Source organism: Dasypus novemcinctus, chromosome 21 (genome assembly GCF_030445035.2).
Source record: "Dasypus novemcinctus isolate mDasNov1 chromosome 21, mDasNov1.1.hap2, whole genome shotgun sequence".
NCBI classification, from domain to species: Eukaryota; Metazoa; Chordata; class Mammalia; order Cingulata; family Dasypodidae; genus Dasypus; species Dasypus novemcinctus.
In genome coordinates, this window is record NC_080693.1 from 5,881,989 (window position 1) to 5,905,752 (window position 23,764).

General features: G+C 41.9%; 1 long non-coding RNA gene across 7 annotated transcripts in view; it reads right to left on the reverse strand.

The window, feature by feature from the left end:
* Window positions 1-1,864: 1,864 nt before the first annotated feature.
* LOC131274932 (uncharacterized) overlaps window positions 1,865-23,764 on the reverse strand; it is a 114,981-nt gene continuing 93,081 nt past the window's right edge. For 3 of the 7 annotated variants that reach the window (XR_011646712.1, XR_011646718.1, XR_011646719.1), the window contains one exon: window positions 6,003-6,370. This is a non-coding gene — a long non-coding RNA (uncharacterized lncRNA). Of the gene's footprint in view, window positions 2,559-5,333; window positions 5,572-6,002; window positions 6,371-6,829; window positions 7,040-17,573; window positions 21,073-23,764 lie in introns of those variants that run through there. The other 4 variants (XR_011646715.1, XR_011646714.1, XR_011646717.1 and 1 more) reach the window with 4 other exon arrangements.

Here is a 23,764-nt window from a genome sequence, read left to right on the forward strand (position 1 = left end):
CATTTTATTCTTTGGTTTTCATATGTCACATTATATTTTCATCTAACTTTTTAATCTTTTGGATATCCTTTCTACTATTCTTTCTTCTATAGTCTCCTCCATGCCCCTCTCTCCTGTCTTTTTCTTTCAATCTCTAGGGCTTCCTTTAATATTTGCTGCAAAGTGGATTCTTTTTTACCAACTTTCTTAGTTTCTGTTTGTTTGTGAATATTTTATACTCACTTCAATATTTGAAGGACAATGTATTAATCAGCAAAAGGGGTGCTGATGCAAAATACCAGAAGTCTTTTGGCTCTCCTAAGGGGTATATATTTGGGGTAGGAACTTACAGATGTCAGGTCATAAAGCGTAAGTTAATTCCCTCACCAGAGTCTATTTTCACGTGTTGGTGCAAGATGACTGGTGATGTCTGTGAGGGTTCAGGCTTTCTGGGTTCCTCTCTTCCTGGGTCTTGCTTCTCTCCAGGCATAGGGTTCTTCTCTTCCCATGGCTTGCTTCTCTCCGGGCTCAGGGTTCCTCTCTTCCCAAGGCTTGCTTCCCTTTCCTCTGTGTGCTTACTTCCCTGGGCTCCAGCTTAAGACTTCAGCAGCAAACTCCAACATCAGAACTTCAACGTCAAAAACTTCCAGCATCAAAAAGCTCCAACTCTGTCCTTTGCCATGCCTTTTATCTGTAGGTCTACACCTACCAAGGGCAGGGACTCAAAACCCTACTGCTATGGCCCAATCAAAGCCCTAATCATAATGTAATCATGCCCAGGTGCAGACCAGTTTACAAACATAATCCAATATCTGTTTTTCGAATTCAAAACTGTATCAAACTGCTAGAGACAATTTTGCTGGATAAAGCATTGTCAGCTGGCAGGTATTCTCTTTCAATATCCTAATTGTATCATACCACTGTCTTCTCACCTCCATGGTTTCTGCTGAGATATCCACAGTTAAGTTTTATTGGGCATCCCTTGTCTGTGAAGGTTTGCTTCTCCCTTGCTGCTCTCAGAATTTTCTTTTTATGTTTAATGTTTTACATTCTGAGTAGTATGTTTCTTGGAGCAGGTCTATGCAGGTTTATTTTGATTGAGGCACAGTGTGCTTCTTGGACATACAAGTTCATTCTTTCATGAGAGTTCCGTTTTCTTAGTATTGCTCATAATTTATTGCTGATGTCTAGACATTTGTGATGGTTAGACTAATGTGTTAACTGGGCCAGGTAATTGTGCCCAGTTGTTTGGTCAAGCAAGCACTGGGCTAACTGTAGTACAAGGGCATTTATGGACTTTAGTTACCACTGACTTTACTACGGTGGTAAATCATAGATAGCTGATTACAATTACATCAATCAGGGAGACTGCCATCAGCAATGAGTGATGCTTTATCCAATCAGTTGATTGCCTCAAAAGGTGAAGTGATTCCAACATTGAGAGAGAATTTCCCAGCTCATATTTGGGCAGACAGCATCTCCCAGAACTCATCAAGGACCTTCATTGGACTTTCGTTGGGGCCCCTGGTTGCAGCCTGCCTGTGGAACCTGGACTTGTGCATCCCCACAGTTGTGTGAGAGACTGATAAAATCTCTTACTATTGACAGATACCTCTTATTTATTCTATTTTCATAGAGAATCCTGACTAATACAACTTCTGGTTTTGATGGTAGTTTACACAGATGCTTAATTTCTTTGTCTTTCATAGAGATTTAGTGGCGAGAGGTTGTGTGTTACTGCTGCTCTCTGATTCTCAGTTCAACCTGGATCATTAGGATTGTCCCTAATGTTAACTGCTCAAAACTGGTCGCTGGACCCAGTAATGGGTTGCAGACTCCCTTCCTAGGGACTTGGGGAGAAAGGATATAAAAGTCAGAAAAAGCCGTTCTTATTTATTTACTTTTTAAAAATTGTACTTTTTTACTTTTTTAAAAGAAACTTAGATTACATAAATTTTACATAAAAAATACAGGGGATTCTCATATGCCCCACTCCCTAGCCCTCCCATATTTTCCCACATCAACATTTTTCATTAGTATGGTACATTTGCCACAATTGAATGAACACATCTTGGAGCATTGCCGTTAAGCATGGATTATAGTTTACATTGTACTTCACCCTCTCTCCCACAGTTTTGGAAGTTGTTCCAAATGGCCATACCATGGCCTGTAACTGTCATTGCAATGTCATTCAGGACAATTCCCCAGGTCTGATAATGCCCCCATATTACACCTATTTTTCCCTTTCCCTCCCCTCAGAACCTCTAGTGATCACTGCCTCCATGTCAATGACAAGAATTCTTCCATTATTAGGATGAAAATAAGACTACAGTAGAATAAAAGTAAGTCTACTCTAGTTCATCTTTCATTTCCAAATCCCGACGATTCTGGGAAGGTAATGCCCACTCTGCCTCTAGTTGAGAGAGGGCTTAGATCCCATGGGGCTATCTTGCTTGCAGTTGCAGACTTTCTCTGTTCCTTGAGATGGTTGCTGTCAGTCGTCATCTTGTTAGTTGTCCTGGTTGAGACCAATGAACTGGAGTGTAGGCGTTGTAATGCTGTTGAGATTCAGGGCACAACTGGAAAATGGAGAGCCCAGAGTTTTAAGTCTCTTGTGAAGCAGGCTAGTAAGATAGGCAATTAATAGACAGATCTGGAATCTTGCAGAGAGTCCACATGGACATAATAACCCCCACCGTGGCTGCTGGAAGGCCCCCACCCCCAGGATTCTGCTCTCCAGAACAAAGACTTCTTCTGGATGCAAGGAAAAGCCCTCGATGTTCCCTAGGGACTTTATCATTGGGTCCTCACTAAGGGGTTGATGGGTGGGGTGATCAATCAAACAGTAAACAGCTGAAACCCCTCCCCTGCCATTAGCAAGGGGGTGGGTTAGTTAATAGTTGGTAAAGCAGACCAGGAGGCGTGAGAGCTAGAGCCCTGCTCTCTTGCCTCTGGGCACGTTCCTGCCCTCTGCAAGCTGATCTCGCCATTTTTCCTCTGCCATGTGGCCATGCAAGTAAACCTGGGGATTATAATCTGTAATGGGTAATTGTAGCTTGTAAATCAACCCCCTTTATCCCTTTTCACACCTTTCTGCTCTACCTGGGACCACAGCTCTGTTATTTTCTCCATTTTTCTTCCCTCCCTACCTGAATAAATTACTGACCTAACTCATCTGGCATGCTCTTGAAATTTATTTCTGCAGCATAGCCAAGAACCTAGATAAAATCCAGTAACACCTGGACACACACCTATCAATTCTAGTACTAATTATAGGTTCAAATAGAAGGGGCAGAAGAGCCATGTGTAGGAAACCACAATGGATTCCAACTGTCACACTGGGGAGCATAAATTCCAAAGTAGTGCCCAGTGGCAGGACACCAAACTCCTGAGCTGTCTGCCCTGCCTACAGTGTCTGGATGTCTCCAGAGCCCTCAGGAGCCCTGCTCTTTATTTGAGGGAATATTGACTTTGGCAATGATTTTCACATACACTTACTTTATCTACCAGGAGATGGCAATCTTTGCAGTCCTGGCAGTTCAAAGCCAGGTCAAAGAGTGTTTGCTGTTCACTTGGACCACTGTGTTTAGAGGTTCCTGCCTGATGGCTAAGAGCCTTGTAATTCAAACTTTCTCAGAGACAGCTCTCCAGCCTTTGCTGGAAGCCCCCTTACTTTTCCAGGGTAGGAAATATTTCCACTCCCCTCTGTGTCCTCAACAACCATTCCCAGTTAGTAGAGGATATTGGGAGGGTGGGCTCCTTTAGTCCAGGATCTCTTTTGTCCTGAGCTTGCTCTCCAGGCAAACAATGGCACAGCCACACCTGGCCTGCAAGGGCTTGTGGGACAGAGCAGACCAGATTTGTGGGTCAAAGGTTGTTCATCTTAGGCTATGTCCCTCTCTCTGCCCTTTAAGGGGTGGTGCGTCCTCCACACTCAGACCCGTTTAGTAGAGAGGGATATTGAAAGGGTCACATCTCTTTAGTCCCAGATCTCTTTAGTCCCTAGTTGGCTCCCAAGGCAAAGGATGGTGCAGCCCCACCCAGTGTGGAAGGTTTTTTGGGCCCAACAGTCCAAATTTGCGGGTCAAAAGCTGAGTCAGCCTTAGGCTGTGTCCCTCTCTCTCCCCTTTCCTGGGGAGGTGGACCCCTGGAGCCTCCTTTGTCTGGAGCAGCCCTGAGGCATGAGAATTCTCAAGTGTCTTTAGTGAGGGCAGGGTGCCCGCAGGAGCAGCTGCTGGTTTTAACTCTCAGTTTTGCCCTCCCGATTCTTTTCCTTGTCCCTCTCTTCTCTGGGTGGTGTCTAGCCTTTGCCTGGTGTCCTAAACTCTAGAAGATTTTTTCCAGGCCATTTCAGCCAGTCCTCTAGCTATCCTTCTGGGAGAGAAGAGAGTCCCATGTCTTTCTGGTCCACCATATTCCCAGACGTCCTACCGCTATATTTCTTTGTGTCTGCTTTTCTCTCTTGTCTCCACTTTACTCTGTGTACTACTGCAAATGCATTTTCTGCATGTGTATTCTTTTACTCTGTATCTTTCCACTCTGACTTTGAGATATGAGGCTGAGGAAGGAGGTGGGGATTTGAGAGGTGTGGAGAATGTATTCTGATCCCTGGGAGCCTGCAGGCCCCAGAAAGAAGCTAGAGAGATTGTGGAAAACCATGGTGTCTGCAGGTCCCTAGTTCAGAGGAAAGGGAGAGCAGGATGCCAGCCAGGATTCTAGACCCACAAATGTCAGGAGTGCTTAGAATGGGACAATGATGAAGGGGGGCAGGTTATTCCAAAAATACTTGTGTTTTCCACAACAGGAGCAGCTGCCTACACCATAATGTACAGGATACAGTGAATGTACATGAATGAGCATTAAAATGCCCCTGCTCCTCTCAGAGCTGAGCCACTTGTGAGGTTGACCCAGTGACCAACTCTGTGGTCCTCCTCAAATTATGAAGGCTCAGGACTGTTCTTGAAAATTACACTTTAAAGCCCATTTTACAGTGGAACTGGCACTGAAAAACTATGTAGGGAAATTACATATATATTTATATTATGGGTGTATGTATATAGGTGTTTGTATTGTATATAAATAAATATTCACATATTTTTGTGTGCCTTGTATGTACAAAGAGAGGGATGAAAATCCACAACAAAACTACTAGAATTATTGGATGAGTTCAGCAAAGTGATGGGATACAATATTAATATGCAAGAGTCAAGAGCATTTCTTTTTTTTTTTTTTTTTTTTTTAATTTTTTAATTTTTTATTGACTTTGTAATAATATTACATTAAAAATATATATGTGAGGTCCCATTCAACCCCACCCCCCCACCCCCCCTCTCCCCCCCCCCCAACAACACTCGTTCCCATCATCCTGACACATCCATTGGATTTGGTAAGTACATCTTTGGGCACCTCTGCACCTCATATACATTGGTTCACATCATGGCCCATACTCTCCTCTATTCCATCATGTAGGCCCTGTGAGGATTTACAATGTCCGGTGATTACCTCTGAAGCACCATCCAGGGCAGCTCCATGTCCCGAAGACGCCTCCACCTCTCATCTCAAGAGCATTTCTATACACTACCAATGTGCAATCTGAGGAGAAAATCAGGAAAAAATTTTCATTTATAAAAGAAACTAAAACATCCAAATATTTAGGAATAAATTTAACCAAGTACATAAAGGACATGTACTCAGAAAACTACAAAACATTACTAAAAGAAACTGAAGAGGAGGTAAATAAATGACAGGGCATTCCATGTTCATGGATTGGAAGACTATCATTAAATTATCAATTCTACCCAAACTGATTTACAGATTCAACACAATCCCAATAAAAATCCCAACAGCATTTTTTGCAGAAATCAAAAAATCCATAATCAAATTTATTTGGAAGTGTAGGGGAGGGGGCCCAGAATAGCCACAAATGTCTTACAGTGTACCAATTTTTGTGAAAAGATGTTTCTCTCTTGGTTGTTCCTCCCAAGAGTATCTTTTTCCCATGTTATGGTAAAATAAAACACAGAGACTTAAAAAGGGAGTGCAGGGGAAGTTTACTGAGCTAAAGTTGCATTAATGCAGGGGCAGCACCAAAAAAGAGGTTTCTGCTCAAAGGTTTGAGCAGGGGGAGCAGTTTATATGGCTGCCTGAGACAAAGGAGAGTTGTAGGGGAATGGTAAGAGATAAAGGGGACACTATTTGTGGTTAGTACCTGTGTTCTGTTAGATACGTGGACATGGGGGCTGTTTGGGCAGGGTGTCCTTGAGGCCAGTTTGTTCATCAGCAAGCAGGATATAGGATTGTAGCCATCTGGTGAAGTCGGCCTTGCAGGTGTCAGCTTGAATCCTTTGTCATGGTTTCTCCTCTCAGGCTGTGCCAAGGGGCTTTATCACCCCTGCAAAGGATTGTTGGTATGTCAGTTTACCTCAGTTAGCCTCCATTTCTTCTTTATATGTCCTGGGATAAAATGAAAGCTCCAGCAAATCAAGATAGTTAGTAAAATCATTTACCCTTCCATTTTCACACCCGTTATTGCAATGTTCCATCTCATTCAGCAGTAACTTCATGAAAAAAGACCATGGCTTTTAGGCAGTTTGTGGGATTATCCCTTAAGAAATTTATTTGATGCCCAATATAAGACATGATATATAAGCTTGCTTGATTATGTTGTGCTAAAAATGAAAGATTTATACAGTGAGTGCAGAGCTAGTTACTGAGCTAAAGTTGTATTAATGCAGAAAAGAATTAAACTCTCTACTCAAAAGTTTGAGTTGTGGGAGCAGCTTACGTGGCTGCTCAAGAAAAAGAGGTGTGGGGGAATGGGGAGAGATAAGGGGACACGATTTACTCTTACTATGTGCCGTCCATGCCTTCCATGCTTTCCGTCCATTACAAGGCTGTGGGGCTCTTTGAACAGGGTGTCCTTGGGGCCCAGTTTGATAATCACCCAGCAGGGTACTGAAGTAAGGTCGAGGCTCTCTGGTGAAGATCAGCAGGCCTTGCTAGTGTCAGCTCGACTGTTACATTTCTTCTCCTCATGCTGGGGCTGGGGGTTTTGTCAGCACTGAAAGGATTATTGGTAGGCCTGCCCACTTGAGTTAATCTCTGTTTCTTCTTTATAACTCCCTGGATAAAATGGAAGCTCAAGCAAATCTAGATGGTTAGTAAAATCATTTATCTTTCCAATTTCACAATTATAAGTTTTTGTCATCCCTTTAACACTAAACCATCCAAACTGAATTTTATAGGTACAGAGAGAATACGGGCAGTAGAGAGAGGCAGGCTGGCTTATATGGGGATGAAAAGGCTTCCCCCATGAATGTCTTACCCAACCCCTACTCTGGACAATATTTCCTATACTTGGGTTTGGTGAAAATTACAATAGGTATTTACTCAGATGCAGAACCCTCAAGCACTTGCCCCCACAATCCACACTGGCCACAGCTCTCCAGTGCACAAATGAGCTGTTAGAATAGTCCCTCTGATACTAAGACCCTAGCATCACTGATTTTGGGACAGAATGAGTAATAGATGTACAAAATATTACATTGAAATTAAAAGAAAAACAGATGGTCATGTCTAAGAATTATCCCAATAGATTAAACAGAATACCCAGGGACTGGATGTCTTGCCTGAATCCCATTGCCGTTTGGAGGTCAGGGTATTAGATGATGCATAGCCCTAGATTACTTATTGGACTCCAAAAGAAGGGCCTATGGCATCACTAAGACATCTTGCTTCATGTGGGAAGAGAACAATGATCAAGTTATCTTGATCTTGTTCCACAGGGACCATGGTGCCACTGTATTGACTAAAGATTTGAGCAAGTCAAAATTTTCATCTTTTTAAATTATGTTCTCCTGGCTTTTGCCCTTCTAAAGGGACACTTCAAGAAAGTACAGGGCCAATATACAGGAAACTACAAAACAATGCTAAAAGACATCAGTGAAGACCTAAACAAATGGAGAGACATTCTGTGATCATGGATAGGAAGAAAATATCATGAAGATTTCAGTCCTACCCAAAACGATTTATAGATTCAGTGAAACACCAATCAAAATTCCACCAGCCTATGTTACAGAAAGAAAAGGCAATTACTCAAATTCATTTCATAGGGAAAGTGCACCCGGATAGCCGAAAGCATCCTGAAAAAGAAGAGCAACATGGGAGGCATTTCACTGCTGAGCCTGAAACATATTAGAAAGGTAGAGTGGTCAAAACACCATGGTACTGGCATAAAGATAGAAATATCTATCAGTGGAATAGAATTGAGAGTAAAGAAATAAACCTCATCTCTATGGTCAACTGGTTCTTTTTTTTTTTCCTTTTCTCCTCCCTCTCCCCCCCTGCTGTTTTTGCTGTCTGTGTCCATTTGCTGTGTGATCTTCTGTATCTGTGTCTCCTTTTGTCTTCTCTTCTCATCTTTCTCCTCTAAGATTCACTAGGATTCGATTCTGGGGACCCCTGATGTGGAGAGAGGTTCCCTGTCCATTGCGCCATCTCACTTCCTGGTCTTTGGTGCACTTCACGTTGACTCTCCCCTTCCTCTCTTTCGTTGTGTTGTCACCTTGCCACGTGATTCACTTGTGTGGGCACTGATTCACCACATGGGTGCTCAGCTCGCCACACGGGGACTGGCTCAGTACACAGGCACTCATGCAGGCCCTCGGCTCACCATGCAGGCACTCGCACAGGCACTCGGCTCACCGTGTGGGCAATGGTCATTGCATGGGCACTGGCTCACCACATGGGCACTCACATGGGCACTTGGCTCACCATGGGGGCACTCAGCTCACCACGTGGGCACTTGGCTTACCATGCAGGCACTTGTGTGGGCACTCAGCTCACAATGTGGGCACTCGGCTCACTGTTCAGGTACCCACATGGACACTCACTGTGAGGCACTCAGCTCACTAGGAGGGCACTTGGCTCACCGTGTGGGCACTCAGCTCACCACGTGGCCACTGGCTTGCCATGAACACCTGCGTTCTTTTTTCACCAGAAGGCCCAGGCATCAAACCCAGGTCCTCCCATATGGTAGACAGAGGCCTTATCACTTGAGCCACATGTTCTTCCCATGGTCAAATGATTCTTGACAAACCTACCAAGTCCATGTTCATGGGATAAAACAGTTTTTCCAACAAATGGTGCTGAGAGAACTGGATATATATAACCAAAAAAGTGAAAAAGGGCCCCTATCTCACTCAGTATACAAGAATCAACTCAAAACTGGTCAAAGACCCAAGTAGATAAGCCAGGACCATAAAACTACTAGAAGAAAATGCAGGGAAACATCTTAAAGATCTTGTGGTAGGTTGTGGTTTCTTGGACCTTACACCCAAAACACAAGCCACAGAAGAAAAACAGATAAATGAGGCCTCCTCAAAATTAAACACTTTTGCACCTTACCAGACTTTGTCAAAAGGGTGAAAAGGCAGCTGACTCAGTGGGAGGAAATATTTGGAAATTACATGTCTAATACAGGTTCAATAGCCATGATATTTAAAGTGATGTCACAACTCAACAATAAAAAGACAAATGATTAAAAGATGGGCAAAAGATCTCAATAGACATTTGCCCAAAGAAATACAAATGGCAAAACAAAGAAAAAGAAAAAAGTTCAACATGATTAGGAAACTGCCAATCAAAGCTATAATGAGATATCAGTTCACACCTATTGGATTGGCCAGTACTAAAAAGACAGAGAACTACATGAGTTGGAGAGGATGTGAGATGTAGGGACACTTATTCACTGTTGGTGGGAATGCAGAGTGGCCCAGCCCCTGTGGTAGACGGTTTGGCAATTCCTAAAGAAGTAGAATATAGATTTGCCATGTGAGCCTGCAATACAACTACTGAGTATATGCCGAAAAGCCCTGGGAGCAGTGACACAGAGAGACACACCAATGTTCATAGCAGAATTATTCATTATGCCCCTCATCCTTCAATGCTTCTGCCAGTTTCCCTCACTACTCAGATACCCGCTTTTCAGAGCTTGCCTGTCGTCCACTTCATGAGCCCCCTTTTCTCCCAAAACTTCACCCCCCAGCTTCCCTACTTATGCTTCTCCATCACCCTTAAGATTTCCTGACATGCCGTGTATTCTCTTCAGTTTCCTGTTGAATCTTCCATTCTTTCCTAAATTATCAGCTCCACAGTGAGAAGGATTTTCCTATCATCACTGATCCAGCCCCACAACAACCCCAGGTTTCTCTATTTTGGGGAGAAATAGAGAAAACTATTGGTTCATTTATGTCATGTGGATGCCTCAAATGCTGAGTGTCACTTACTGCTTTCCTCAGTAGTCATTATAAGCCTCCAGTTTTTGCTCACTGTCTCCCACAGCATGAGTATACATGACTAGAATTATCACCTTAGGGATGCCAGCTGTTTCTGGGAAAGGAGATCCATGCTGCTCCCTCAGCGTTCCTTTGAGGTGTGTCATTTAACTTGGAAAGCCGGAGTGAGAGATAGTTTGGGATGGGGAGTGGAGATTTTTTGATATTGTCCAAGAGGGATTTCTTCCTGCTCAGAGACTCATACTGCAGCACTCTCACATGGGAATAAAAACCTCTCCAAGTGAAGATATCACTTTTACATTTTTATTATTTATTCTTTTCAAATATACTATTATATAACACTCTTTGTAAGTATATTGTATATCTTCTTCCCAAGGGAGAAAATGCTTTTATTTTTATTTTACATCTATTAAAAATTTAAGTAAAATTTACATTTACTTATAACTTAGTTTTTTGTTAAATACTCTTGTAAGTTTATATTGTTAAAAGAGTCATTACTGAACTACATATATGTTCAACTTATGTATATAGTAGATATTATATAGATGAGAAAAATAAAGTTTATACTCATAAGATCAACACAAAAATTATAATGTAAATATATGAACAGATTAATAAAGAAATAAATGAACATACGTAAACATATACAGAAGTCTCTTAAGCAGTCTCTTTTATATTAACAATCTCATCAGTAGAGTAGCTTCTCTCATGTTAAGTTTCTGTCAAGAGAAAGTCCCATATTTCCTGTACCCCTCAAGTCCAAACTCTGTGTGACTGAAGGAGGAATTGACTATGGAAGAAATCACTTGTGTGTCTAGGAGGTAAATAGAGAAACTCCAGTCCATGGAGGAAGTTCCGTTGCTCCACTGCCCTCAAAAACTCTCTGATGGAAGAATTGGAGAGGGTCATTCCTGCCTGGTGGCTCTGCAGGCATGAGGGGAGCAGAAGCTCAGTGCTGCTTGAAGACCGACCCAGGCCCACTGCTGGAGGAGGGACCATCAGGGAGGGGAAGGGATCCCAAACACACTGAGTGTGGAAAAGCACCTGGTGCTCTGGTGGTCCTCAGGACCTCTTCTTGTGCCTTCAGTGTTTTCAGCAACTTCTTCATCTCTTCTTCTTGTTTGGAACATCTGGATCTCTCTTCCTGTAGTTCTTGGACCACTGAAGTTAATTCCTCCATCAACACTGCTCTTGTTCCCTTAGCCTTTCTGTAGGTGTCAATGAGGCTGGGCATTTTTAAAGTCACTTTCTGTAGCCTAGCTTCCTCTAAAGATGACTTAGTCTCTTCATACCTCCTGTTAGCAGCACTCATCTTATCAAGAAGTTGACATTTCTTGACCATCAGTGTAGCTAGTGTGTCCACAAGCTGTTTTTCATGTTTTATATAAAGTCGGCTTCTAACAGACTGCTCAAGTCTGAACAGGAGGAGACACACCAGAAGGCTGAAGAAGGATTGAAATGCCCCCGAGTCCTCCAGGAGGCTGTGGAGTGTGAGGTATGGAGTAGTGCCATTGCGCTCCATCACCACCTCTCAAAGCTTCCCTAGGATCGTCCAAAAGACCAGCTCCACAGAGCAGTACAGGCCCTCCGTGGCACTGAAGCCACCACAGGACTCTGGCCAGTAACCCTGTATCCACAACAAACCCCAGAGAACTCCCCAACATTCTTCCTGGAACCCACAAGCAACTGACAGCCTAGCTGCTCATCAGTGAGTGGTCAGTGGGGAAAGATACTGAAAATAAAATGTGCTTATCTCTATCATATTATTTTTTAAGTATGTTTTCTATTATCTTTCTTTTTTAAAAAGATACATAGATCACACACAATGTTACACTGAAAAAAATAAGAGGATGACACTTATCCTCTTAGAGAACTGACATTACATACATGTTAAATCAGATTTATCTTCACTTATTTTTAAAAATCAAATACAGCTTCTCACAATTTCTAAGTTATAAAGAAAATATTGAAAACAATATGGGAAACAAAGTTTAAAAACAAAGACATGCTGTTTCCCTATAGTGGAAATGTTGAGTAAAACATTGCCCCTCTGTGACTCATCTCAAAGAAAGACTTTTACTCAGAGGCAAGCACTTCTGATCAAGGAGTAAATTTCCCACTGCCTCTGCAGGCCCAGATCTTCAAGTGTTTCTGGTCTCAATTGTAAAGTGAAGGAAAATGTCTGCAAAACATCTACAATCTAAAATTCAGAACATGGCTAATTAAAATCAAATTTCTGTACCAGTTTAAATATATTATCTTCAGCTTCTGCTTTTTCCTTTTTTTAAGAGGATTCAATTTAAAAAATTATCTTTTTTTAAAGATACATAAATCACACAATATGTTGCCAGAAAAATATGAGGTTTCCATATATCCCAATCCCCACATTCCCCACTCCTCCCATACCAGCAACTTCTTTCATTAGTGTGGTACATTGATTGCATTTGATGAATACATTTTAGAGCACTGTCACACAGCATAGATTTAGTTTACATTGTCGTGTACCGTCTCGCCCAGTCCATTCAGGCAATAAGTAATGTCCTGCATCTGTTCCTGCATTATCATTCAGAACAACTCCAAGTCCCAAAACTGCCCCCATACCACACTCTATTTCCATCTCCCTGCCTTCAGCAACTTCCATGGTCACTGTCTCCACATCAGTGATTTAATTTCTTGCATTGCTAGAGTCACAATAATTCTATAGTTGAATACCAGTAAATCCACTCTAATCCAAATTTAATTCTTCCATCCTGAGAACCTAGAGATGGCAATGCCCACTCCATCTCTAAATTGAGAGGGGACTTAATCCCACATGGCCGGTGGCCTCACCTCCTTGTTAGCTGACCTGGGTATATCCAACAAACTGTTTTGCAACTCTGCTGAGGCTTAGGGCCCAGGTGGCAAAGGGAAATTCCAGAGATTCAAGTCTCCTGGGCATATACCAACTCCAGTGCCAACCACAGGTTCAGTAAAAGTAACAGAAGAGGCATGTATAGAGAAGTCACGTCTGAGTCCAATTCCATCACACGCAGGAGCACAAATTCCAAAGTAGGGCACACTGGCAAGGCACTGAACTCCAGAGCCATCAGCCATGACTGTAGGATGTGGGTGTCTCCAAAGCCTTTAGGAGCACCACTATTTGGAGTTGTATCTACTTCAGCTTTCTCTGAGATCCTGTGAGATGTGCATAAGGGTGAGCCCTCTGATGACCTCCTGACTCTTAGCCATATAAATTCATCTGTCTTTACCATTCCCCCTTTTATTCAAGGTCTTTTTTCTAGTTGCATCATCAGCTGGTGCTTGGTAATCCCTAGGGAGGCTCATCTCCTGGAGTCATGTCCCATGCTGGGGGGGAAGGTAATGCATTTGTATGCTGAGTTTGGCTTAGAGAGTGGCCACATTTGAGCAACACGGAGGCTCTCAGGAGGTAACTCTTAGGCACCCTGCAGCTCTAGGCCAAGTTGAAATTTCAAGTGCACAGACACATAAGCATACTTAGTATCGAAAGCCCATCTTTGGATCATCCTTCTTCACTGTTCTTTGCCCTTCCTCTTGGAGGATTGTTCCTGTGCCATTGGGGAATGCAACAGAGCTCCCCAGGATGGAAACTCAGCACTCCCTCAGTTGTTGTGTGAAACTACCCATTACGTCAATACCCAACAAACATCCGAACATGTCTATATACCCTATATGCATGTCCTGGAGAACTTGAATCTCTGGACTGGCCATGTTCCAGCTGGGCTCTGAGCCTCAGCAGTGTTGAAACTCCTACTCTTTGGTTTGTTGGACTTACCCAGGTCAGCTAACAGGGAGGTGAAGATGCTCAACCACCTCACCAGGGAACCAAGAGTGCCTACAACTCCAAACAGGAGAATCACATTCATCAAGCATGCGGTATGTTTTAACATCAGGTAGTGTGATTCCTATGATTTCATTTTCCCTTTCAATATGTCTTTGGCTATTTGGGGAACCTTTCCCTTCCAAAGAAATTTCATACTTACTCTTTCCAGTTCATTTAAAAAATGCTGTGATTTTATTGGGATAGCATTAAAATATGTAGGTCAGTTTGTGTAGGATAGACATCTTAATGATATTTAGTCTTCCTATCCATGAATAGGGAGTATCCTTCCATTTATTTAAGCCTTCTTTAATTTCCTTTAACAGTTTGGTGTAGGAAAACGGACTTTGGCCCAGTGGTTAGGGCGTCCATCTACCATATGGGAGGTCCGCAGTTCAAACCCCGGGCCTCCTCGACCCGTGTGCAGCTGGCCATGCGCAGTGCTGATGCGCGCAAGGAGTGCCGTGCCACACAAGGGTGTCCCCCGCGTGGGGGAGCCCCCACGCGCAAGGAGTGCGCCCCTGAGGAAAGCCGCCCTGCGTGAAAAGAAAGTGCAGCCTGCCCAGGAATGGCGCCGCCCACACTTCCTGTGCCGCTGACGACAACAGAAGCGGACAAAGAAACAAGACGAAACAAATAGACACCAAGAACAGACAACCAGGGGAGGGGGGGAAATTAAATAAATAAATAAATAAATAAATCTTTAAAAAAAAAAAAAACAGTTTGGTGTAGTTTTCTGTGTATAAGTCTTTTACATCTTTAGTTAAATTTATTCCTAGGTGTTTGGTTTTTTATTTACTATTGTAAATGTTTTTTCCCCTTGAATTCCTCCTCAGCTTGTGGACATTATTGGTGTACAGAAATGCTCCCAATTTTTGTGCATTGATCTTATAACCTGCGACTTTACTGAACACATTTATAAGTTCTAAAAGCTTTGTTGTAAATTTCTCAGGGCTTTCTATGTATAGGACCATGTCATCTGCAAATAATGAAATTTTGACTTCTTCCTTTCCAAATTGGATGCCTTTTATGTCTGTTTCTTGCCTCAGTGCTCGAGCAAGTACTTCAAACACAATGTTAAACAGAAGGGGTGAGAGTGGGCATCCTTGTCTTGTTCCTGATCTTAGAGGGAAAGTTTTAGGATTTCACCATTGTATGTGATGCTAGCAGTGGGTTTTTCATATATGCCCTTTCTCACGTTCAGCAAGTTTCCTTGTATTCCTATCTTTTGAAGAGTTTTTATGAGGAAAGGGTGCTGTATTTTCTCAAATGCTTTTTCTGCATTTATAGATATGATCATGTGATTTTTTTTTCTTTCGATCTGTTTATATGGTGTTACATTGATTGATTTTCTTTTTTTTTTTTTTAAATATTTATTTATTTATTTAATTCCCCCCCTCCCCTGGTTGTCTGTTCTTGGTGTCTATTTGCTGCGTCTTGTTTCTTTGTCTGCTTCTGTTGTCAGCGGCATGGGAAGTGTGGGCGGTGCCATTCCTGGGCAGGCTGCTCTTTCTTTTCACGCTGGGTGGCTTTCCTCACGGGTGCACTCCTTGTGCGTGGGGCTCCCCCACGCGGGGGACACCCTTGCGTGGCACGGCACTCATTGCGCTCATCAGCACTGCGCATGGGCCAGCTCCACACGGGTCAAGGAGGCCCAGGGTTTGAACCGCGGACCTCCCATGTGGTAGACGGACGCCCTAACCACTGGGCCAAAGTCCGTTTTCCTGATTGATTTTCTTATATTGAACCATTCTTGCATACCTGGGATGAAACCCACTTGGCCATGGTGTATCTATATGTCATTTGATGTGTTGTTGAATACAATTAGCAAGTATTTTGTTGAGGATTTAGCATCTAGGGTCATTAGAGAGATTAGACTGTAACATTCTTTTCTTGTGATGTCTTTGTTTGGCTTTGGTATCAGGGTAATGTTGGCATCATAGAATCAGTTAGGCAATGTTCCTTCTACTTCAATTTTTTGGAAGAGTTTAAGCAAGTTTGGGTTAATTCTTTCCAGACTGTTTGGTAGAATTCACCTGTGAAGTCATCTGGCCCTGGGGTCTTCTTAGTTGGGAGGTTTTTAATGACTGATTCTATCTCTTTATTTGTGATTGGTTATTTGAGATCATCAATTTCTTCTTTGGTCAATGTTGGCTGCTTATATGTTTCTAGGAATTTGTCCACTTCCTCCAAATTGTCCTTCTTGTTGGTATATAGTTTTTCTAAGTATTCTCTTAGGATACTCTTTATTTCTGTGAGGTCAGTGGTGATATCCCCTTTCTCATTTCTTATTTTCTGTGTTTACAGCTTCTCTCTTTTTTCCTTTGTTAGTCTAGCTAAAGGTTTGTCAAATTTATTGATCTTCTCAAAGAACCAGCTCTTTGTTTTATTTTTTCTAAGCTTTCTTATTATCTAGTTCATTTAGTTCTGCTCTGATCTTTGTTATTTCTTTCTTTCTTCTTCCTTTGGGGTTGGTTTGTTGTGGTTTTTTTTTTTTTTTTCCACTAATTCCTCTAACTGTGAATTTAGATCTTTCATTTAACTCTTTCTCCTTTTTTGATGTATGAATTTATGGCTAGAATTTCCCACTAGGTACATCTTTTACTGCCTCCCATAAATTTTGATATGTTATATTGTTATTTTCATTATTTGTAAGGTAGTTACTGATTTCTTTAGAGATTTCCTCCTTGGCTCACTGTATAACTAAGAGTGTGTTGCTTAACTTCCATATCTTTGTGCATGATCTGGTTCTCTGGTCCTTGCAGATTTCCAGGTTCCTTCCATTGTGGTCAGAGAAGTTGTTTTGTATGATTTCAGGTTGTCTGAATTCATTGAGACATTTTCTGTGGCCAACAAGTTGTCTGAGTTGGAGAATGATCCATGTGTTCTTGAGAAGAATGTACTTGGGTATAGTGTTCTGTATATATCTATTAGGTCCAGATCCTCTAATATATTATTCAAAGTCTTTGTTTCTTGATTGATTCTCTGTTAATATGTTCTGTCTAATGGTGATAATGGTGTATAAAAGTCCGCCATTATAATTGTACAGGCATGTATTCCTCCCCTTAGTTTTTCCAGTGTTTGTCTTATGTATTTTGAGGCACCCTGGTTAGGTGCCTAAATGTTTATGATTGTTCTTTCTTCTTGAAAGATTATCCCTTTTACTAATATACAGTGTCCATCTTTGTCTCTCATAATCATTTTGCATTTGAAGTCTATTTTGTCCAATATTAGTATAGCTACTCCTGCCCTTTTTTGTTATTGTTTGCTTGTGAGATTGTTTTCCAGCCATTCACTTTCAACCTCCTTGAATCCCTGGGTCTAAGGAGGGATTCTTTTGGACAGCATATGGATGGGTATATTTCCTTATCCATTTTGCAAATCTGTGTCTATTGACTGGTGAGTTTAATCCAGTAACATTTAATGTTATTACTCTCAAGGAATTACTTACATTAGCCATATTTTCTTTGATTTATGTCATATGTTGTTTTTATTTCTCTTTTTGTCTTTTTAGTTGTTCTTACATTCTCTCCCAACCCTGTCTCTAATATTTTTTTTCCTTTTAACCTGTAGATATCCTTTTAATATTTCTTGAAGGGCAGTGTTCTTATTGGCATGCTCTCTTAGCTTCTGCTTATCTGTGAACACTTTGAACTCTCCATCATTTTTGAATGCTGGCTTTGCTGGATAGAGTATTCTTGGCTGGAAATTTTTTTCTGTTTGTACCTTGAATATGTCATACCACTGCCTTCTTGCCTCCATGTTGTCAGATGAGAAATCAGCACTTAATCTTATTGAGCTAACCTTGTATGTGATGGTACTCTTTTCTCTTTCGGATGTCAGTATTTTCTCTTTGTCTTGAATATTGGATAATTTGACAAGTATATGTCTTGAAGTAGGCCTGTTGGGATTTATAATGTTTGGGGTGTGCTGCACTTCCTGGACAGGTACATCCATCTCCCTCAATAGCTTTGGGAGGTTTTCACCGATTGTCTCCTCCAACACCCCTTATGTACCCTTTTCCTTTTCTTCTTCTGGGATGCCTATAATGCATATGTTTGAGTGTTATGTGTTGTCATTCAAATCCCTAAATCCCTGCTGGATTTTTTCTATCTTTTTATATATCAATTCTGGTATCTGTTTGATTTCAGATTTACTGTCTTCCACATCAGTAATTCTTTCCCCTGCCTCTTCAAATCTATTATCTGCTGAGAGTGTATTTTTGATTCCTTGGATTGTGCCATTCATCGCCGTCATATCTGTTCTCTTTTGTGTTTGTTTAGAGTTTCTTCAGTATGCTCTCCAAGTGATTTCTTAATATCCTTAATCTCTTCCTTCACTTCATTAATTTGGTCCATGATATTTGTTTGGTCAGCTTTGATTAGTTGTTCAATGTTCTGTTCCTCTTCCTGGTTTTTAGTTTGCTCATTGGACTGGGCTATGTCTTCCTAATTATTGGTTATGTTTTGTAATTTTTTGCTGCTGTCTGGTCATCATTTTATCTTGATGGGGTTGTTCAGTTGATTAGCTTTTCACCCTAGTCTTGGGTTTTAATTAGTTGCTATTTTTGTGTCTTTGTTAAGTTTCTCTTTGACATTTTGTTGTTCTTTTTCTATTTCCTTGTTGTTGTCTAAGTTCTCTCAAAGGACACAGATTAGGGCCAGAAAAAGTAAAAGAGGTAAGAAAGGAAAATGTATAATGGTAATATTGATAGTAAAATTTAGCAGAATAACAATGTAAAACCTAGGAGACTTAGTAGTAAACTCATGTAAGCATGTAGAGTTATAGGAATTAAAAGTGGAGTACCTATAATGTAATGGGAATATGAATATGGAGAAGAATATAGTATGAATTATAAAGCCACCATGATGAGGAGAGAGTGGAAAAGAAAAGAAAGGGTAAAAACAGAAAGTCCTTTTTCTGAACTCTGGGAGCCTGCAAGCCCCCTAAAAGAAGCCAGAGAGATGGTGGAGAACCATGGTGTCTGCAGGTCCCCAGGCCAGAGGAAAGGGAGAGCAGGATGCCAGCTAGGATTCTAGACCCACAAATGTCTGGGGTTTTTAAAGAATGGGACAGAAATAAAGAAGGGCAGGTTATTCCAAAAATACTTCTGTATTCCACAACAGGAGCAGCTGCCTACACCATAATATACAGGGTACAGGGAATGTACATGAATGAGTATTAAAATGCCACTGCTCCTCTCAGAGCTGAGCCACTTGTGAGTTTGACCCAGTGACCACCTCTGTGGTCCTCCTCAAAGTATGAAGGCTCAGGACTGTTCTTGATAATTACACTTTAAAACCCATTCTACAAAGTATTAGGTAGAAATGACACTAAACAACTATGTGGAGAAAGTACATATATATCTATATTATGTGTGTGTATATATGAGTGTATATAGGTGTTTGTATTGTATATAAATAAATAAAAGTATATACATATATATGTGTGCCTTGTATGCACAAAGAAAGGGATAAAAATCCACAAAAAAGCTACTACAATTGGGAAGTAGATTTGACTCAGCTGATAGTGCATCTGCTGACCACATGGGAGGTCCAGGGTTTAAACCCAGGGCCTCCTGACCTGAGGAACTGGCCCACGTGCAGTGCTGATGCATGTAAGGAGTGCCGTACCACGCAGGGCTGTCCCCCATGTAGGGTAGCCCTATGCAGAAGGAGTGCACCGTGTGAGGAGAGCCACCCCACGTGAAAAAAGTGCAGCCTGCCCAGGAATGGCACCACACACACGGAGAGCTGACGCAGCAAGATAATGCGACAAAAAGAGACACAGATTCCCAGTGCCACTGGCAAGAATGCAAGCAGACACAGAACACACAGGTAATTGACAGAGAGAGCAGGCAATGGGGGGAGGGGGGAAGGGGAGAGAAAAAAAGCTACTATAATTAATAGACAAGTTATCAAAGTGGTGGTACACAAGATTAATATGTGAAGATCAAAAGCATTTCTACACACGACTTATGTGCTATCTGAGGAGAAAACCAGAAAAAAAAATTTCATTTATTATAGCAACTAAAACAATCAAATATTTAGGAATAAACTTAGCCAAGTACTCAGAAAACTACAAAACATTACTAAAAGAACCCAAAGAAGAATTAAATAAATGGCAGGACATTCGGTATTCATGGCTTGGAAGACTAAATATCATTAGGGTGTCAATTTTACCCAAACTGATTTACGGATTCAAAACAATCCCAATAAGAATCCCAACACCCTTTTTGAGGAAATAAAAAAGCCAATAAATGAATTTATTTGGAAGGGTAAGGGGTCCAGAATAGCCAAAAATGTCTTAAAATGGACCAGTTTTTATTGATCTTTTTCTCCTGGTTGTTCCTCCCAAGAATATCCTTTTCCCATTATTGCAATGTTCCACCTCACTCATTAGTAACTTCCTGGAAAAAGACCATGGCTTTAGGCATTTTGTGGAATTACCCCATAAGAAATTTATTTGACCAAGGTGCCAGATATAAGACATGATATGTAAACTTGCTTGATTATGTTGTGCTGAAAAAAAAACAAGTTCATAAAGGGAATGCAGAGCTAGTTATTGTATTAATGCAGGAGCAGCACCACGAGGTTTCTGCTCAAAAGTTTGAGTTGTGAGTGCAGCTTATATGTCTGCTTGAGAAAAAGGGAAGGTATGGGGGGAATGGGGAGAGATAAGGGGACACGATTTAGTCTTGTATGTGCTGTCCATGCTTTCCATGCTTCCTGTACATTACAAGGCTGTGGGGCTCTTTGAACAGGGTGTCCTTGGGGCCATGTGATAATCAGCAAGCAGGACACTGAAGTAAGATTGTGGCCCTCTGGTGAGGATCAGCAGGCCTTGCTGGTGTCAGCTTGACTTCTCCTCAGGCGAGGGCTGGGGATTTTATCAGTACTGCAAAGGATTGTGGGTATGCCAGCTCACTTCAGTTAACCTCCATTTCTTCTTTATAACTCCCTGGATAAAATGGAAGCTCAATAAATCAAGATGGTTAGTAAAATCATTAATCGTGCCAATTTCACAATTATAAATTTATAGCATTGCTTTAACACTACCTGGAATTTCATTAAACCATTCAAACTGAATTTCATAGGTACCTGGACATTATTGGCAGCAAGAGGGAGCCAGGCTGGATTGTAAGGGAATAAAACGGGTTGCCCCAGAAAACTCTTACTCAGGTTCTACCCTAGAGAGTATTTCCTATACTTGGGTTTGGTGAAAATTGCAATAGAGTAGATATATACTAAGATGCTTTACCCTCAAGCACTTGCCCCCCAAATCCACACTAGTCAAAACTCTCCAGTGCCACAAATGAGCTGTCCTAATAGTCCCTCTGACACTAAGACCCTAACATCACTGATCTGGGGATGAGTAATAGATGTATGGAATATTACATAGAAATTAAAAGAAAAACAGGTGGCCATGTCTAAGAATTATCCCAATAAATTAAACAGAATACCCAGGGACTGGATGTCGTGCCTGAATCCCCTTGCTGTTTAGAGGCCAGGGTGTTAGAGGATGCATAGCCCTAGATTATTATGGACTCTGAAGAAGGGTCTGTGGCTTCACTAACCCATCCTGCTTCATGTGGGGAGACAGCACTGATCAAGTTCATCTTGGTCTGGATCAGCAGGGACCATGGTGCCATTCTACTGACTAAACAGAGAGCGCAAATCAAAGTTTTCAGCTGTTTAAATTTGATTTTCCTGGCTTTTCCCATCCTAAAGGGGCAGACTGGCTGTGACTAGGATTGGGAATCCCAGTTTCATTTTTTCCATCCCTGCCTCCCAAAATCCTAGTTTTATACTGGATTCTTGGTTGGTAGAATGCTTTACACTTCACTGGCTCCAAACTCAGGAATTACAAAATAAGTACAACCTTGATCATAATACAACAGGGAACCAAGGGATGTACAGTTGTATAAATGGACAGAGACGTCCCCGTGGATCCTGTGGTTTTACTTTTTCACAGCAGAGAAGGACCATTGGCACAACGATCCAGAACAGTATGAGAAACCTTCCCTCCCAGAGACAATAGAGTTGTCATTTCAGAAGAAAGTGCCTTTCCCTACTGACCTGTGGCTGCATTGTCAAGAACTCAGGTGCCAGCTCTCTTACTTGGGTTCCACTGAGTTTGTTAATCTACTAGGCAGCAAAATATGAAGAAGGAAAACTAAGCCATCAAACCTCCTCTGATCCTCTCTTCATTCTATTTCCTGCCCTGCTGTTCCTCCTTCACAAACTGAAGTCCAGTTCCCATTCCTCATTTCCTCCTGTCTTTCGTATACAAAATTCACCACTTTTACCCATAAATAAATCTTTTAACATTAATGAGCTCCCATAAATATATTCAATGAGTGTGTTTGCTTTTATATGGAACTAAGAAGAATTGGACCTTGACTTCCTTTGAGGAACTTTTTCCAAGAATTCTCTGACAGCTTAGTATTCAAGTAATTCTGATCACTTTTCCCCAAATTCTCCTAAAGGTACTTCTTAAATATATTTTTGAAACATCTCAGTAATCTGTTCTAAGCTTGTGACAGTTTGAAGCTTTTTTGTGAATCCCATAAAAGATTATGTTCTTGGAACTAATCCATTCCTGTGGGTGCAGGACCCTGTGATTGGACTGGATTCACCGGGGGGGAGGGGTGTCTTTGTTGTTGTTGTGTTAAGATTTATTTATTTATTTCCCCTTCCCTCCTCCCACAGTTGTCTGCTTTCTGTGTCCATTTGCCGTGTGTTCTTCTGTGTTTGCTTGTATTCTCATCAGCGCACTGGGAATCTGTGTCTCTTTTTTTGTTCCATAATCTTGCTGCATTGACTTTCTGTGTGTGTGGCGCCACTCCTGGGCAGGTTGCACTTTTTTCGCATGGGGCAGCTCTCCATGCAGGACACATTCCTTGTGGGAGTGGGGCTCCCACTATGCAGGGAACACTCCTGTGTGGCACGGCACTCCTTGTGCGCATCAGTACTGCGCATGGGCCAGCTCACCACATGGGTCAGGAGGCCCTGGGTTTGAACCCTGGACCTCCCATGTGGTAGGTGGATGCTCTATCTGTGGAGCCAAATCCACTTTCCACTGGGGGGTCTTTGACTGGAGTCCTTCAGTGAGGCTTAAACATGGTGCATCTAGGCCCTCTTGGTGGAGTATTTTATAAATGGGAGAAACATGCAGAGGCACACAGAGAAAAACATCTTCCATTTACTGTCATGTGACAGAGGACTCCAGGATCTCCTAAGCCGAGAAAGACAGAGAAATCACAAGAGTCTGAGAGAGAGGCTGAGGCTGGACTCAGTAGAGCAGCCCAGAGTGAAGAGCTGTATTCCAGCAGAGATGACCCATATGCCTGGTTGCCCCAGCTGAGCTGGGGAGAACCTGAGCCTGGAGGAGAAAGCAGAGTCCAGTGGCCTTTAGCCCTGACACGTGGCAGGAGTCCTGGATCTGCTAGCAGCCAACTTTTTGAGAGATGGCATCTCTGATGATTACTTGATCTGGACATTTTCACAGCACTGGAAATGTAAGATTTTACCTTAATAAATTCCCATTACAAATGCCAAACCATTTCTGGTATTTTTGCATTGGCACCCATTAGCAGACTAAAACAACACTTCCTATCTCCTCTTTTGATACACTTCACTGCTCTCTGGCC